Source organism: Myotis yumanensis, unplaced genomic scaffold, assembly GCF_028538775.1.
Source record: "Myotis yumanensis isolate MYYU_CA2020_CCGP unplaced genomic scaffold, mMyoYum1.0.hap1 SCAF_23, whole genome shotgun sequence".
Taxonomy (NCBI): Eukaryota; Metazoa; Chordata; class Mammalia; order Chiroptera; family Vespertilionidae; genus Myotis; species Myotis yumanensis.
The window spans coordinates 8,702,577-8,717,644 of NW_027223774.1; positions in this window are offsets into that span (position 1 = coordinate 8,702,577).

Sequence of the window (15,068 nt, forward strand, 5' to 3'; positions counted from 1 at the left end):
GGGCCTCACTTCTATTTACCATTGACGATTCTCTAGGACCAGAAGTGCCCTGCTCTCCTGATACCCTGCACTGGGAGCTGGTGTCCTTTTGTATAAAGCATGCATCTGTAATACTCCACAGTATTTCCTGCAGTATTTTCTAATATCCATGGGGCAATTCGGGGATCTCAGAAGTGGGTCCACCCCAGGCTGGTGGGGAAGGCACCCTCCCAGTAACAAGGCTGAGCTGGGGTTCTGGTTGCCCAGAGGAAGGGGGGCTGAACCTACCTGCAGAAGCAGGCCAAACTTGCCAAGGGAGTCTGGGGAACAGTCTGGTGCTATGAATGCATGGGGAGACCAGCAGGAGAAGACACAGTTTCAGGCTCCCACCAGGGAATTGCAAAAAAAGGTGAAGCCAATTCCTGCTCCATATTGCCCCAAGTGCCCAAAGGGGGGGACCAAATTCTGTCCTTTTAGGTTTGGCTACCTCATATCTGAACCTGTTCCAACCTCCTTTCTTTGCTCTCCAGGACACAATACCCTAAACTTCCAGGAAAAAGCAAGATAATTTGGGGCTGGAAAACCCTGGGAAAACTACATTCACATCTGGACTGGCCAGTATCCCATGGAATTGTTAAAACCCTGGAAACCAGGAGCCTATAACAAATCTGGAGCCCCTGAGTCTCAGTTCACAAAGGCCTCTCAAGCCCCCCACCCTGTCCTTCACACTGGTTCTCCATCGAATAGGGTTACTCTTGGACCTGATCATAGAAGCTGTGAAAGCAAACTATGAACAGTTGTTTTAGCCGGAAGAAAGAAGCCCTGTCCTGGAATGGTGTCAAAGGAAGGAAAAATAAACACTGGACTATGAAATAGGTCCACCAAAAAGTAGCTTTTGAGCCGCTACTGTGCCCAGGACTTGGGATATACATACAAGAGGACCAAACTGTGATACCATAGTATATGGATTAAATCCCAACTTCAGTGCTTAGTGGTGATATGTCTCAGCTAAGACCACCCTTGAACTTTGAACTTCAGCATCCTCACCTGAGGTGTACCTGGATGGAGAGTCAGTGAAAAGTGGTGTCCAGAGATACAGGTGGAGAAAAGACACAAACGTAGGCCATGAATGCCAACGTAAGGCAGTGGAGCTTTATCTGGTAGGACTTTATTCTGACTCCCTTAGAATGTAAGTTCTATGAGAACAGGGATCTTGTCTTCTTTTTCCCTACACCTAGAACAGTGCCTAAAATAAACTCTCACAATAGTTTAATAATTTAATAGTTTGATAATTTGATAGTTTAATAATTGAATGGATAGATGGATGGGTGGATGAATTGTAAGCTGCTGGAAGATTTGAAGCAAAGAAATGGGGTGACCAGAAAAGGCTGGAGGCAAAGAACTTAATTAGGAGGTTGTTGCAGTATTTCTTGGCCAGGCTGAAAGGGAGGCCTACAAGGAATGAGAGTGGGCTTCTGGCATTAGAATGGACCATGGCTGCGAAGTGTTCCCCTCAGAGTAGATGACAACCCTTCTGGCTCCAGAGGCCCGTGATTTGCATGTGTTGAAAAAAGGGTCATCTCTTCCCTGGGGCATTATTTTCGAGTCAATCCAGTGGTTCTTCCCTCAGCACCAGAGAGATGGTCATCTTGAACTCAAGGTAGATTTTTATATATAAAGTCCCCACATGTATGGGCACCTTTCTTGCATGCAGTTCGAACATTCCACAGGTGAGGAAAACAAGCCAGATACTGACTTTGCCTCCATGGAGCTCTTGGTGCAATCCCACAGGTACATAGACAATGAAGAAAGAAAGAAACATAAAATAACTTAAAATGATAAGTGCCAAGAAGAAGGACAGGGTATATGAACATGTACAAGAGACCAGAGGAGGAACCTAGTGTAGATTAGAAAGTCCAAGAAAGTGACAGTTCTGCTGAGACCTAAACTATTTGGAGCTAATCAGAGGGAAAAGCAGGTTCTGGGCTCTGGGATGGGAGAGGTTTGATGAGTTCAAGAAACCCAGATCGGCACTGGAGGGGGGGGGGACGTCTATGCTGCTGGAGTCAGACTGAGGGGTGAGCTGCGGAGGAGAGAGACCTTTCAGGGCCTCGAGGTGAGTAGTTCAAGTTTTAGCCTCTCTCGGGGCGAGTTATTGCCTCAAGTGTTTTGTAATCCTGGAAAGAGGGCTCGTATTCATCAGGACTTCATCTGTGAGAATATTGTGTAGCAGAAGTTTTAAGTTGAAGGGAGGATCCTTTATTATAGGTCTGAAGTTTGCTTCTATCAAAGAAACAAATCCTGTATCAGGGAGGAGTGGACAAGGAGTGGGAGAGGGAGGGTGGTGGGTTTGAGGAAGGGGAGGAGAATGAGAAAAAGGATGGGAACTGGGTTGGAAATAGGTCAGGCCCGGATTGTCATGAAAATGGAGAGCTGGGTCATCTGTGTGTGTGTGTCGTTTTCTTCGGGTCGGGCCTTGGTCGCAGGACAGGAAACAAGGGGGTACCGAGGAGCCTTCTGATTGGCCATGAGGGTCGTGCACTTGGCATTTTGTTCCTTGATCAATGGCCGCCAATCTGCCCATCACCTGCTTCCCCACAAGTAATGGTTGGAGGAAAAATGTCCCCTAACCACTGATTGGCCTCCAGTCTTGAGCTCAGGGAGGAGTCTAGAAAGATGGTTCTCCTAAGGGCTGGGGAGGGGGAGGCCCAGCTAGAGTCCAGGGTTCCCACTAGTGACCGTTGTTCCAGACTGGCTCGGCCACTGGAGACCCAGGAGGCCCCTCCCCATTCAGCGGCCCCTGCGCGCATCCTCAGGCCTGGATTGGCTCCTGACGGACTCGCGGCGCATGCTCATTGGTGCACATGCAGTGGGGCGACCTGGGGGCTTGGAGGACTGCTTCTTGGGGGGCGGGTATCCGCACGTCACCTCTGGCTGGTGGGAAACTTGGAGACACCAAGGAAGTCTAATGAGCTGGTTATAAGGCAACTAATCACTTAGCCTTCCTCCACCTCTGTCACTTCCCGGTAAGTCACTTAGTGGCTGTGCACACGGTTATTCCACGGGTCCGTCAGTCCATCGGGCTCACGGTGAGACGTTAAATCAGCCCAACAGTTCCTTGCTCTGGAGAGTAAGTTCCCCAGTCAGTGTTCTATAGCACTGACTATTAACTATAACTTATAGCTAATAAGTCAGCCGGTCAGTCACTTGTCGTTCGGGAAAATGCAGTTTTCAAGGAAGTAGCCAGGTGGACACATGTTAAGGAGGGTCCAGGCTGGAACTCTTAGAACCTGAACCCGAGACAAGGAGATAAACTTGGAAAAGGACATTTGGAAAACGAAAGAGGTTGCCTGTGGAGTCAGCACATGGAGGTGGCAAGGCCTGGAGAAGGGAATGAGATGTGGAAGAGATATTAAAGACTGAAGGAATGATGCATATTGGGCAATAAAAACCTCTCCTGTTATAGATGAGGAAGCTGGGAAGAAACCAGAGAGGGGATCGCGCTCATGGTTACCTCATGCTTGCCAGGTGGCTGTTCCACCTCCCGCAGTTACATCCATATTCCAGGGAAGAAGCAGCAAGTGACAAGGAGAAAGTGTTGGTGCCAATATCAGAAAAGCAGAATTTCCCAAAGTCTCCAGCAGACAGACTCATATATTTGGTATTTTGTATAGACAAGTCTCAAAATATTTGCTTAATAATAAGTCTAGCAGAGTCCAAGCATTTTTATTTTTGCATCGTTCATGTGGAAAAAAAGAGAAGAGTGCAATCCCACAGACAGGTACACAATTTAGGAAAACAATGCCATCAATCACAATGTTTTGTTACCAGAGCAAGAAATTATCAAGTGAGACAACTGGTCAGAATTCCATTTTATTTGAATATCATTTTCATAGGACATGGAACAATTTGTAATATCTTTGGAGTCTCATAAGACCACTTTGTTTAAATTGTTCTTTCAAGGGAGTGTTTGTATTAACAGAGAATGGAACAAGTCAATAACACTCATGAATATTCATTAAAGAGCTGTATATTGCAGAGGAGAACATAAATTATATTATTTTTTGTTGCTGTTGTTAATCCTCACCCGAGGATATTTTTCCATTGATTTTTAGAGAAAATGGAAGGGAAGGGGAGAGACAGAGAAACACAGAGAGAGAAACATCAATCAGTTGCCTCCTGTACGCACCCTGACTGGAGATCGAATCCGAAACCTAGGTATCTGCTCTGACCAGGAATCAAAACTGCAACCTTTTGGTGTGTAGGATGATGCTCCAACAAATTGAGCCACACCAGCCAGAGCAAAAAAACATGTAGTGTTTGTTTGTTTTTTAAACTGAGCTCTGGAATTTTATTAGTTAATAGTATATTCAAAAAAAAATCCTAAAACAGATATTCAGATTTCAATTGTGATGGCAAAAAAAAAAAGAAAGAAAGAAAAGGGTGTAAAAGGCTGAATAGGCTTTTTTATGTTTTTTTATTGATTTCAAAGAGGAAGGGAGTGGGAGAGAGATAGAAACATCAATGGATGAGAGAGAATTATTTCATTGGCTGCCTCCCGCACGCCCCCTACTGGGGATTGAGCCCACAACCCGGGCATGTGCCCTTGACCAGAATCGAACCTGGGACCCTTCAGCCTGCAGGCCGAAGCTCTATCCACTGAGCCAAACCAGCTAGGGTTGAATAGGTTTTTATATCCTGATAATTTAATAGCATTTTTCTTGAATTTGACTCAGTAGCTGCATGGCCACCCCTAAATATAAAAAAGGCAGGGAAAAGATACAGGTTTGTTTTTTAAAGAGCTGGGGACTTGATCACCTGAATAAATTTGGAACAATGAGGCACAGGAGGGTTGATATCTTGTAGAAAACTCTTGGGGACAGCCTGAGACATTGCCGTAAAAAGGTATGGACAGATAGGGAGCTGAAGAGTCAGAGAAAGACGGCTTTCTGGTTGTGGATATCCTTGGACGCTACTATGAGGAAGTTCCATTTGATCTGGACTTAAATAGAGTGGTAGGATTTGAATGTAGGCAGAGGAGAGAGTTGCAGAAGGTTGCCATAAAAAGGGGAATGACCCAAATAAACATACAGAGGTAGGAATGTATGGCATATGTTTGGAGTGGGTCCCTTTTTTAAAATATATATATATTTTAATTTAAGAGGAAAAGGGAGAGGGAGAGAGAGAGAGAAACATCAATGATGAGAGAGAATCATTGATTGGCTGCATCCTGCATGCCCCCTTCTTCCCTGGAATACGGATGCTTTGCAACCCAGGCATGTGCCCTGAAATTAAGCCATGACCTCCTGGTTCATAGGTCCACGCTCAACTACTGAACCACACTGGCCAGGCTGGAATGGGTAACTTTTTTCTCTTTCACATGCAAATAATGGCATAGATGTAGGGAGGGGGCAGTGGAGATAAAGCAAGTGTGGGGCAAAATCATGGAAAGCTCAAATGCAAAGCAAGGGAGTTTGGAATTTACCCCATCAGCCATAGAAATGCCTTTGTGTGTGTGTGCAAATATCCTAAGTATATCCTATCTTCTTACCACCCCAGCCACCGTGCCAGCTGATGCCACGTCATCTTTGTCCTGAACTCTTGTGTCCTCCTCAGTGCACACCCAGAGGAACCTTTATAATGCCCAAAGCTGCTCCCCATGGTTCAAAACCTTGCTGTGATTTGCATTACGTCCCCACTGACTTGAGAGAGAGACCGAGCCCCTCAGTCTGGCATTTGAGGTCCTTTAAAGGAGGAAGGAGCCGAGTGAAGATGCTAGGAGAGAGAAGAAAGCAGACATGGTGTAGGGGCTCCACAAGAGACTCTCTTCCTGAAGCTCCTGGTGGTGGTTTAAATGAAGCTCCCCATTCACAAGGTGGACAGCCCTTAAGGGTGATGGAAGAGACAATAGCCCCTACTAAGACGTGAGTCTATTTCTACCCCAACCCATGTCTCTCACTGCTGCACTCCTCCTCACCCGTTCCCAATGCTTCCCTCCAGGACATATGGACCTGAGATCAGAGTTAGCAGCAGCATAGATGCTGGTCCTCTCGTGTCCCTGAGGTCCCGCTGGTGCTGATGGCACTACCGCTGTTATGGCTGGGTAAGTGGAAGGAGAGGCAGGGTGGGGGGTATCTCAGGAAGCCAAGAATGCTCTGGGATGGAGCTGAGTGGTGATGGAAGATGAGAAAGGCTGAAGTTGGGAAAAGCGGTGAGGACCTAAAAGAATTAAGTACGTGATAAATAAGTAATAAAGAATTCCATGGCCCTGGCCGGTTTGGCTCAGTGGATAGAGCGTCAGCCTGTGGACTGAAGGGTCCCAGGTTTGATTCCGGTCAAGGGCATGTACCTTGGTTGCGGGCACATCCCAGTAGGGAGTGTGCAGGAGGCAGCTGATGGATGTTTCTCTCTCATCGATGTTTCTAACTCTCTATCCCTCTCCCTTCCTCTCTGTAAAAAATCAATAAAACATATTTTATTTTAAAAAGAATTCCATGGGCACATTCTGTGATTGGCATTGTGACCCACCACGTGTCTCATTTCATCTACCCAACCTCCCCCAGAGGAGTTATTATGCCCATCTGACAGATGAGGACACGGGTTTTGAGAGATTGAGCAACTTGCCCAAAGTGCCTGGAAATTTTGCTGGTGGAGCCCAACTCTTCTGACTCCTAGTTCCGTTTTAATGCCATGCCCCTGCCACTCTAGAACCAAGATGATAAGAGTACCCACATCTGCTCTCTCAACATCATCCTGTATGGTGAGCATTTATCAGGTCGAATCTTAGAGAAGAGACACAGCACAGTGGACCAGAACCAAGTGTGTCAAGACCCACAGATGTGATGTCTCAGAGTAGCAGACTTCATGTGTGAAAAGCTGGGGCCCGGGCCTGATGATGTTACTCCTTTCTCTATCATATGGGGCTAGGTCCTTAATCTCTCTGAACCTCAGTTTCCCCATATGTCTAGGGGACTACTAATAAAACTATCATGAGAATGGCTTAAGCTGATTTCTATGAAGGCACTTGGAAATCTATACACACTTACTCAAAAACCAGAGTTCTAGCCCTAGCCAGTTTTGCTCAATGGGTAGAGTGTCAGCCTGTGGACTGAAGGGTCCTGGGTTTCATTCTGGTCAAGGACATGTACCTTAGTTGCAGCTTCTTCCCTGGCCCAGACCTTGGCTGGGACTCACGCAGGAGGCAACCAATCGAAGTGTTTCTCGCACATTGATGTTTCTCTCCGTCTTTCTCTCTCCCACTCTCTCTAAAAATCAATGGAAAAATATCCTTGGGTGAGGATTAAAACAAAAGACAGAGCTTTACATTCCAGGAATTCCTATGGCCGGGGAGTCTGTGAGTTGACCTACACCATCAGAAGTTCCTGCATAGAAACCAAAGCCCGCTTTCTCTCCTGGAAAGAGGCCAAGGTCACAAGTTACAGTTACTACCAATATCAAGAGCAACAAAACAAAAAGCAGCAGATGACATTATGTTGGTGCAGTTTGGGAGTCCCCAAGACCACCCTCGGGTTCCATGATTCACAAGATGGACTCACAGAACTCAGCAGAATGGTTATATTTGTGGTTACAGTTTGTTAAAGCAAAAGAATAGAGATTAAAGTCAGCAGAGGGAAGAGGCATGTGGGGAAGGGTCTAGGAGAGAGCAGGTATGAGCTTCCAGTTGTCTCCCCCAGTAGAGCTGTGTGGACAGTGCTTGCTTCTCCCAGCAACAATGGGTGGCAACACGCAAGGTATTGCCAACCGGGGAAACTCACTGAGGCTTGGTGTCTAGGGTTTTTCCTGGGGGGGCGGGAGGGAGTCTTATAGGCATGGCTGACCACCCCCATGGCCAACCTTAGCCTCCAGCCCCTCCAGAAGTCAAAATGATACCATGTGCCCCCAGGTCCCCACCATCAATCACATTGTTAGCATATACTGTCGGACTGTGGGCCAAGGCCTCAGATAAACCGAGACACACCCATCAGCCAGGATATTCCAAGGGCTTGGAGGTCACCTCCCAGGATCTGAGCAATGGCCAAACCTTTTTAGGACAAGGTCAATCCTTTCATGCGCCATTGGGACACTGGGACACACTAGGTGAGTCTGTTTTCAACTTGAATCTCTCCCCCACAGGGCTACTCTCTCCTGCTTTGATGGGAGCCACGAAGATACCAGTGAAAGAGAACCTGTGCACCACAGTCCCCTGCAGATTAGCATTTCCCCAAGAACCTCTGGGCAGTTCCGTGATCATGGGCTACTGGCTCAACAAAACCATCAGCGCCCCTGTAGCCACCAATAAGTCCAACGTTATCATAGATGACCACAGCAACGGGAGATCCCACATCCTTTGGAATCTTGAAGAACGAGACTGCACCCTGCTGACCCGCAATGCCCTCAAAAGGGACAACGCGACATACTTGTCCCCTGCAGATCTTCACGAACAAAAGGCTGCTTTCCTGCGGGAGAACATCACACTCTTCCTGCCAGGTGACGTTCAGTCTCATGCAGTGGGTGGTTCGGAAAGGAGGAACTCCAGAAGGGGTTCTAGTAATTGTGCAGCGTCTACCTCACCAGGCACTGGGCTTAAAAAAAAAAACACACAACTTAGTGATCTAATTTTTACAACAATAAGACAAAGAGACAGGTACAGTTGAAATCTTTATTTTTTTTTCTGAATCAAAATGGCAAAGAGAGAGAAAGTGACTTACCCAGCAGCAGCAAGCTGGAGGCACAAATGATCAAGCTTGGAAGGGGCAGAGCCTACAGGGAGAATTGGATTGGGAAGGAGGGAGGCAGAGTATGAGCTGGCCTAGGAAGTCCGGGCTGGGGGACGGGACAAGGGAGCATAGGCGATCTAGATCCTTAGGAAATTCACTCACCTTCACCTTGAAAGTCCAGGGTTCAGGCTCAAGTTCAGGCTCGAGACCTTCAGCAAGTCTCTTTAGTTTGCTCACCTAGACAGTGGGGCGGGGGGGAGGGCTGCTCCTTTCATGCAGAGAAGACAAATATACTTATGCAAAGCTACCCAGGTCCCATGAGGTTGGAGGAATGGGGGAGGGGCATTAAATGAGCTAATGGGTGGGAAAGCACTTTGCAACCTGAAAAGGCTATGCATCAGTGACGTGTCCGTGAGGGTCCCTTGTCCCCAAGGTTTGGGTACAACACATCTCTGTCCCTCAAGACCTGACTCAAAAACCAGAGCTCTACCTTCCAGATATTCCTATGGCCAGAGCGTCTGTAACCTTGACCTGCACCATCAGAAGCTCCTGCATAGAAGCCAAAGCCCGTTTCCTCTCCTGGAAAGAACCTGCCATGTCCTTCAACCCCAAAGGCTCCAGAAACTCCTCCGCCTCTTCTTCCACGCTGCACCTCACACCGAAGCCTAAGGACCATGGCGCCGCACTGCAATGTTACTTGAACTTCCCTCTATCTAACTCGACCGCTGTCAAGTTCCCAATGATCAGTGAGTGCTGGTGGGCAAGGGAAGATCCAGAGTCTGAGAGAAATGATAACCCCAAGAGGAAACCCCCGAGGCCTCACGGGAAGGGAAGGGACCTCGGGGGAACAGTCACATCTTCCCCTGGCCTCTGGGGCTGAAAGGTCAGAGGTAAGAGCGGAGCCCAAGTCTGAGAAAGATGAGGAGAGAGGCTGGAAGGAGAACTGCTCTGAAGTCCAGCCCCTCTGAGCTTCCAGATAGTCTTGCCGCCGCTCCTCTTGAATCATAAATGAGGAGCAGGCTGGGTCCTGGAGGCAGTGGAAAAGGGAAATCGGGCTGCCTCGGTGACTCCTGGCCCTCCCTCCCCACAGGACCCGCCACACTGTCCCATTACGTGTGTTCCTTGAAGAAGAAGCCGCAATGCAACTGCTCTTTCTATGGTATCCCCACACCCGTCGTGCAGTGGCTTATGGGAGGTGTTCCTGTGAGACTGAAAAACATGAGTGGCGCCTTCCAGGTGGCGACCACCATAGCTGCCCCCTGGGCCAACAGCACCATCGAGTTCAGCGGGAAGCCAGAAACAGTCACGAGCCTTCACTGCGAGGGGAAGAACAAATATGGCATCCAAGAGGCCAGCATCTTCCTGGTACCAGGTCAGTACCCAGGGGTCTAGTGACTGGGCTAGAATGACAACACCTAGGGACTGGGATGAGGATGGGCACAGGGACAAAAGAAGGAAGAGCATCTCAGACTTCACAGCCTCAGGAGAAAAAAACAACAACACGCTTGCTTCCCTCTGATTCCAGATGAAAGATCAGTTTCCATATTGTTTGTGAAAGGGCTGATCCAGGGTATCGTGTATGGAGTCATTATTCCAGCACTATTCTACTTCCTCCTTGTCCTTCTTGTGTGAGTATCAAGTTAAAGCTTATCAGCGTGGCTTCCCCAAAACCTAATACACTTCTTTATTTACTCGTTTATTTTATATGTTTTTATTGATTTTTTTAGAGAGAAAGGAAGGGAGAGAGAGATACAAATATTGGCCAGCTGCCTCCTACACGCCCCCCTACTGGGGGTCAAGCCTACAACCTGGGTATGTGCCCTCACCCAGAATCGAACCGGGTGACTTCTTGGTGCATGGGTGATGCTCAACCAATTGAGCCACACTGACAGGGACTTATTTTTGTACTTTATGTACTTCCTTATAATTCCTCCAGTTTATTCTATTGTGCCTACCCTCTTGCTACGGACTTCTATTACTAAACTCAGTCATTCTTCTTTTCCAATATTTGCCTTTAAGGCTATAAATTTTCCTCTGAGAATAACTATAGCTTCATCTCACACATTTTAATATACAATATTTTATTACCACTTAGTTAAAAAGTTTTCATTTCCCTTATGAGTTTTTGATCCAACGGTATTTTTAGATACATCAATAATTTCTAATAACCCATATTTCTTTATTTCTAGCTTAAATCTGGTAAGTTCAGAGAATATGTACAATGCATGATATCAGTTTTTTGTTTTCTTTGTCTGGCATAATTTTTGTTTAGTTTTTACAAATATGCCATGTCGGTTTGGAAATAATCTACTCTACACTTGTTGAATTCAGTATTTTAAATCAAGTTAATTAACCATGCTTTAAATATGCTTTAAATGAAGTTGATTAATCATGTTGTTTCAATCTTCTTGAGCTGTATTGTGACTTCTGCTTGATGAGCCTCTCTACACTTAGTCTCCCTTCTCTTACCTGGCCAATGTTTATTCATCATTTAGTACTCAGCTCATAGCTCTTCCATCATGAGCTCTAGGAAAGCTTCCCTGGCACCTGGGTTGGGTACCTTTTAATGTCTCCCATAGCCATCTGAGCTTTGGAGTCTTCACACTAATAATGCTTTCACCCTGATATGACTAAGTATGGGTATCTTTATATGTTCATTTGTTTGCTGTTATTTATATTTTGGGGCATCTTTAATTTGTGGGGGTTTTTTTTGGTGTCTTTTTTATAAATTTTGAAAAATTCTCAATCTTTGGTTCTTTATATATTGCCTCTGCCCTTCCCTTTCCCTATGGGGTTCTCATACGATACTTGTCAAACTTTCTTTCAATCTTTTTTTTATCTTACCCTGTAGTTTTGTATTTTCCAGGGACATATACAAGTAAAAAAGTACTCGGTTAGAAGGTCTATTCAAGGAAGATACTAAGGAAACCCTATCCCTTCAACATTTCCATCCTTACGTGGGGACAGAGCATCAGTACTTCCCAGAAATGCTTCAACTTATCCCTGGTCAGCCCCCTCCAACCTAGTACTCTGTCACTAATATAAATTTGTTTCTTTTTTCCACAGCTCTCTTATCTCCTCCCCTCTCACTCTCAATAGTAAGTTTTACCTATACTTCACAGGAAAAAAGCAACTCCCAACACCTACAAAGTTGTTGCCATTCGTCCCGATGATTCACTCCTGGTCTTTCTCAGAGAAAGAGGCATTCCTCTTCTTGTCTGAAGTCAGCCCCACCTCCTCTGCTTGGGAATCCATCTCCTCCACACTTGATTAATCATCCCTTCTCTCCTCCTAGATTTTCAATCATTCTTTTTTTACTGGCTCTTTCTCTGAAGGATAATATAAACATGCCCAAATCTTTCCCACCTGAGCCCCACAAACTCCCTCTATATACCATCAAATGTTTTGTTTTTGTTTTGCTTGTTTGTTTAAATATATTTTTATTGATTTCAGAGAAGAAGGGAGGAGAGAGAGATAGAAATATCAATGATGAAAGAGAATCATTGATTGGCTGCCTCCTACACGCCCCACACTGGGGATTGAGCCTGCGAACCAGGCATATGCCCTGCATCATAGATCAGTCAACGCTCAACCACTGAGCCACGCCAGCTGGGCCAAACATTTTGTTTTGAAAGAATAGCTTACACCTATTTCCGGATCCTCATCACCATTGCACTCTTCAATCCACTGCCATCTGCTCTCTAGCACCATGCCACCAAAGTGGCACTGTCTAAAGCAATCAGTTATCCTTATTCTCAAAATCCAATAGCAGACGTTCTGCGTCCCTCTTGTTCATCTTTATCTGGCTTTTATGATTTGGGCAGATGAGGTGATGCCCTCCTACTCAGTGTCTTTCTTTCACAGCAAAGGGCTTTGGCAGAGCCATCTGCCGAAGGTGATGTGGTCAGAGCAGGGGTAAGGAGTAGGGAACCTACGCAGAGTGGTGATGGTGTTAGGCGTGGTTGCAGTAGCCACTGAGGGGAATAAATGGGGTACAATGATGAGGAAGACCGTTAGTGAGCAGCAGTGAAGATCCAATGGTGACTGGAGCCTATTAATTGTCTATGGACCCACCTGTCATTACCGGGCACAGTTAATGGAAGATAAAGAAGAGATGGTGGCGTTGATCCAGGTTGGGATCCCTGAAGGCAGAGTGCTATCAAAGGCTGGTTATATGTGTGGCAAGGGAGGCAAGGAGTAGGGATAGGGAAGGAAGTGAAACCAAGATAGATGCTGGAGCATGTGATGTCTTGGGAATGATGCTTCCACCTGTGAGATCAAACACCGGATTGGAAGGAAAGCACAAGAAAACTTGAGGGAATGGAACTACACAGATCATGAGATATTGGGACTGAAAGTTTCAGAGGTGGAAATGTTTTGGGGGGTAACAGCCCCTTGGCAGTTGAAGGAGACAAAGTCGCATTAGACAGGACGGTTCCCATTGTGGGCAGTAAGAGCAGAACTCTTGCCCGGCCAGCGCGGCTCAGTGGTTGAGCGTCAACCTATGAACCAGGAGGTCACGGTTCAATTCCTGGTCAGGGTACACGCCCAGATTGTAGGCTCAATCCCCAGTTTGGGATGTGCAGGAAGCAGCCGATCAGTGAATCTCTTTCATCATTGATGTTTCTATCTCTCTCTCCCTTCCTCTCTGAAATCAATAAAAAAAATATGTGGTTTTTTTTTTTTTAAAAGAGCAGAACTCTACAGTTAAAGGGAAAAGAGAACAGTTCTGGTTATCGGTTGCTATGTCACTACCCCCAGAACTAGTGACTTTAAACAATGATCATTTTAGTGTTTCTCATAATTTCATGGGTCAGGGGTTTGGGTAGGGTCCAGCTGGATGGTTCTTCTGCTTCCCTTGGCATCCACTGACGTCACCTGGGGTAGTATTCAGCTAGCAGCTGGGCTGTGCAGGAGGGTCCAGGAGGCCTTCACTCACACGCCTGGCATTTTGTTGGGAGACAGCCAGAAGTCTGGACCCAGCTGAACCCCTGTCCCTTTCCCTGTAGCCTCAGAGCCTCTCATCTCTTCCAAGGCTGAAGTTGCCAGTCGTCTTTATGGTGAGGCCTGGAATTGACCAAGCATCACTTCCACCATATTCTGACAGTCATGTTCAAGGGGAGAGGAAGCAGACCCTAGCTCTCCATGGAAGGAGCTCCAAAAATCTGCAGCCATCTCTTAGTGTGCCACAGGAACATATGGACCACATGCTAAGTGTCAGACTTAACAACAGAGACTTGTTTTTTCATAGCCCTGGAGGCTGGAAGTCCGAGATTTAAGTATCAGCAGGGTTGGTTTCTCCTAAGGCCTCTCTCCTTGGCTTGTAAATGGCTGGCCTCTGGCTGCCTCTTCGCATGGTTATTCCTCTGTGCACCCATGCCCCTGCTGTCTCTCCCTCTTCTTATAAAGACTCCTGTCATATTGGATTAGGACTCCAGTTAATCACCAACTCCAAGTACCATTGACCCTGAACAACAGGTTTGAACTGTGTGGGTCCACTTATACGCAGATTTTGATTGACCCACAGTTCAAACCGGCATTGTTCAAGAGTCAACTGAACAGTCATATGGAGCAGGGCCCATTCATAAGATCTCATTTAAAGGCCCTATCCCCAAACAGTAACATCTGGAGGTACTGGGTGTTGGACCTTCCACATATGGATTTGAGAGCAGGGACACAATTCAGCCCACAACAGGAAGTATCTGTACTTCAGGCCTGACTGGATCCAAGCACTCAAATGACGTCCTCAAGAGCCTGTCCCCATCTCTGGAGGTTCTCTCCACCTAGTGGGCAGGATGGCCCACAGCAGCCCCAAGTGCACATCCTCCTAGCTTAGCAACCAGCCAAGAGAGAACCTGTCTTTCTCTTGGTGATAGATCAATCCCAGATGTGATGCTGGTTGTCCCTGCCAGAGTCACAGGCCCATCCTGGACTAATAGCCATGCTCACATGGGCAAGGTACTTTGATGAGCCTATCCAAAGTCTGCTTACCCTGCCCTGTCCGTTCCCATGGAAACCACAAGTAAAGCTCCTAGCCACAGTTCCTCCTTACTCCTTGCACCTTCTGACTGACCCTGGTGCCTCCCCGTGTGACCGTGCGTGCCATGGCATGACCAGTCTTCTGGGAATTATAACTCTCTTTTCTTTTTGTTTTTTTATATATTTGTATTGATTTCAGAGAGGAAGGGAGATGGAGAGAGAGATGAAGACACCAATGATGAGAGAGAATCATTGATCGGCTGCCTCCTGCATGCCCCCTGCTGGGGATCAAGCCCGCAATCCGGGCATACGCCCTTGACCGGAATCAAACCCAGCACCCTTCAGGCCAACGCTCTATCCACTGAGCCAAGCAGTCTAGGGCTGTAACTCTCT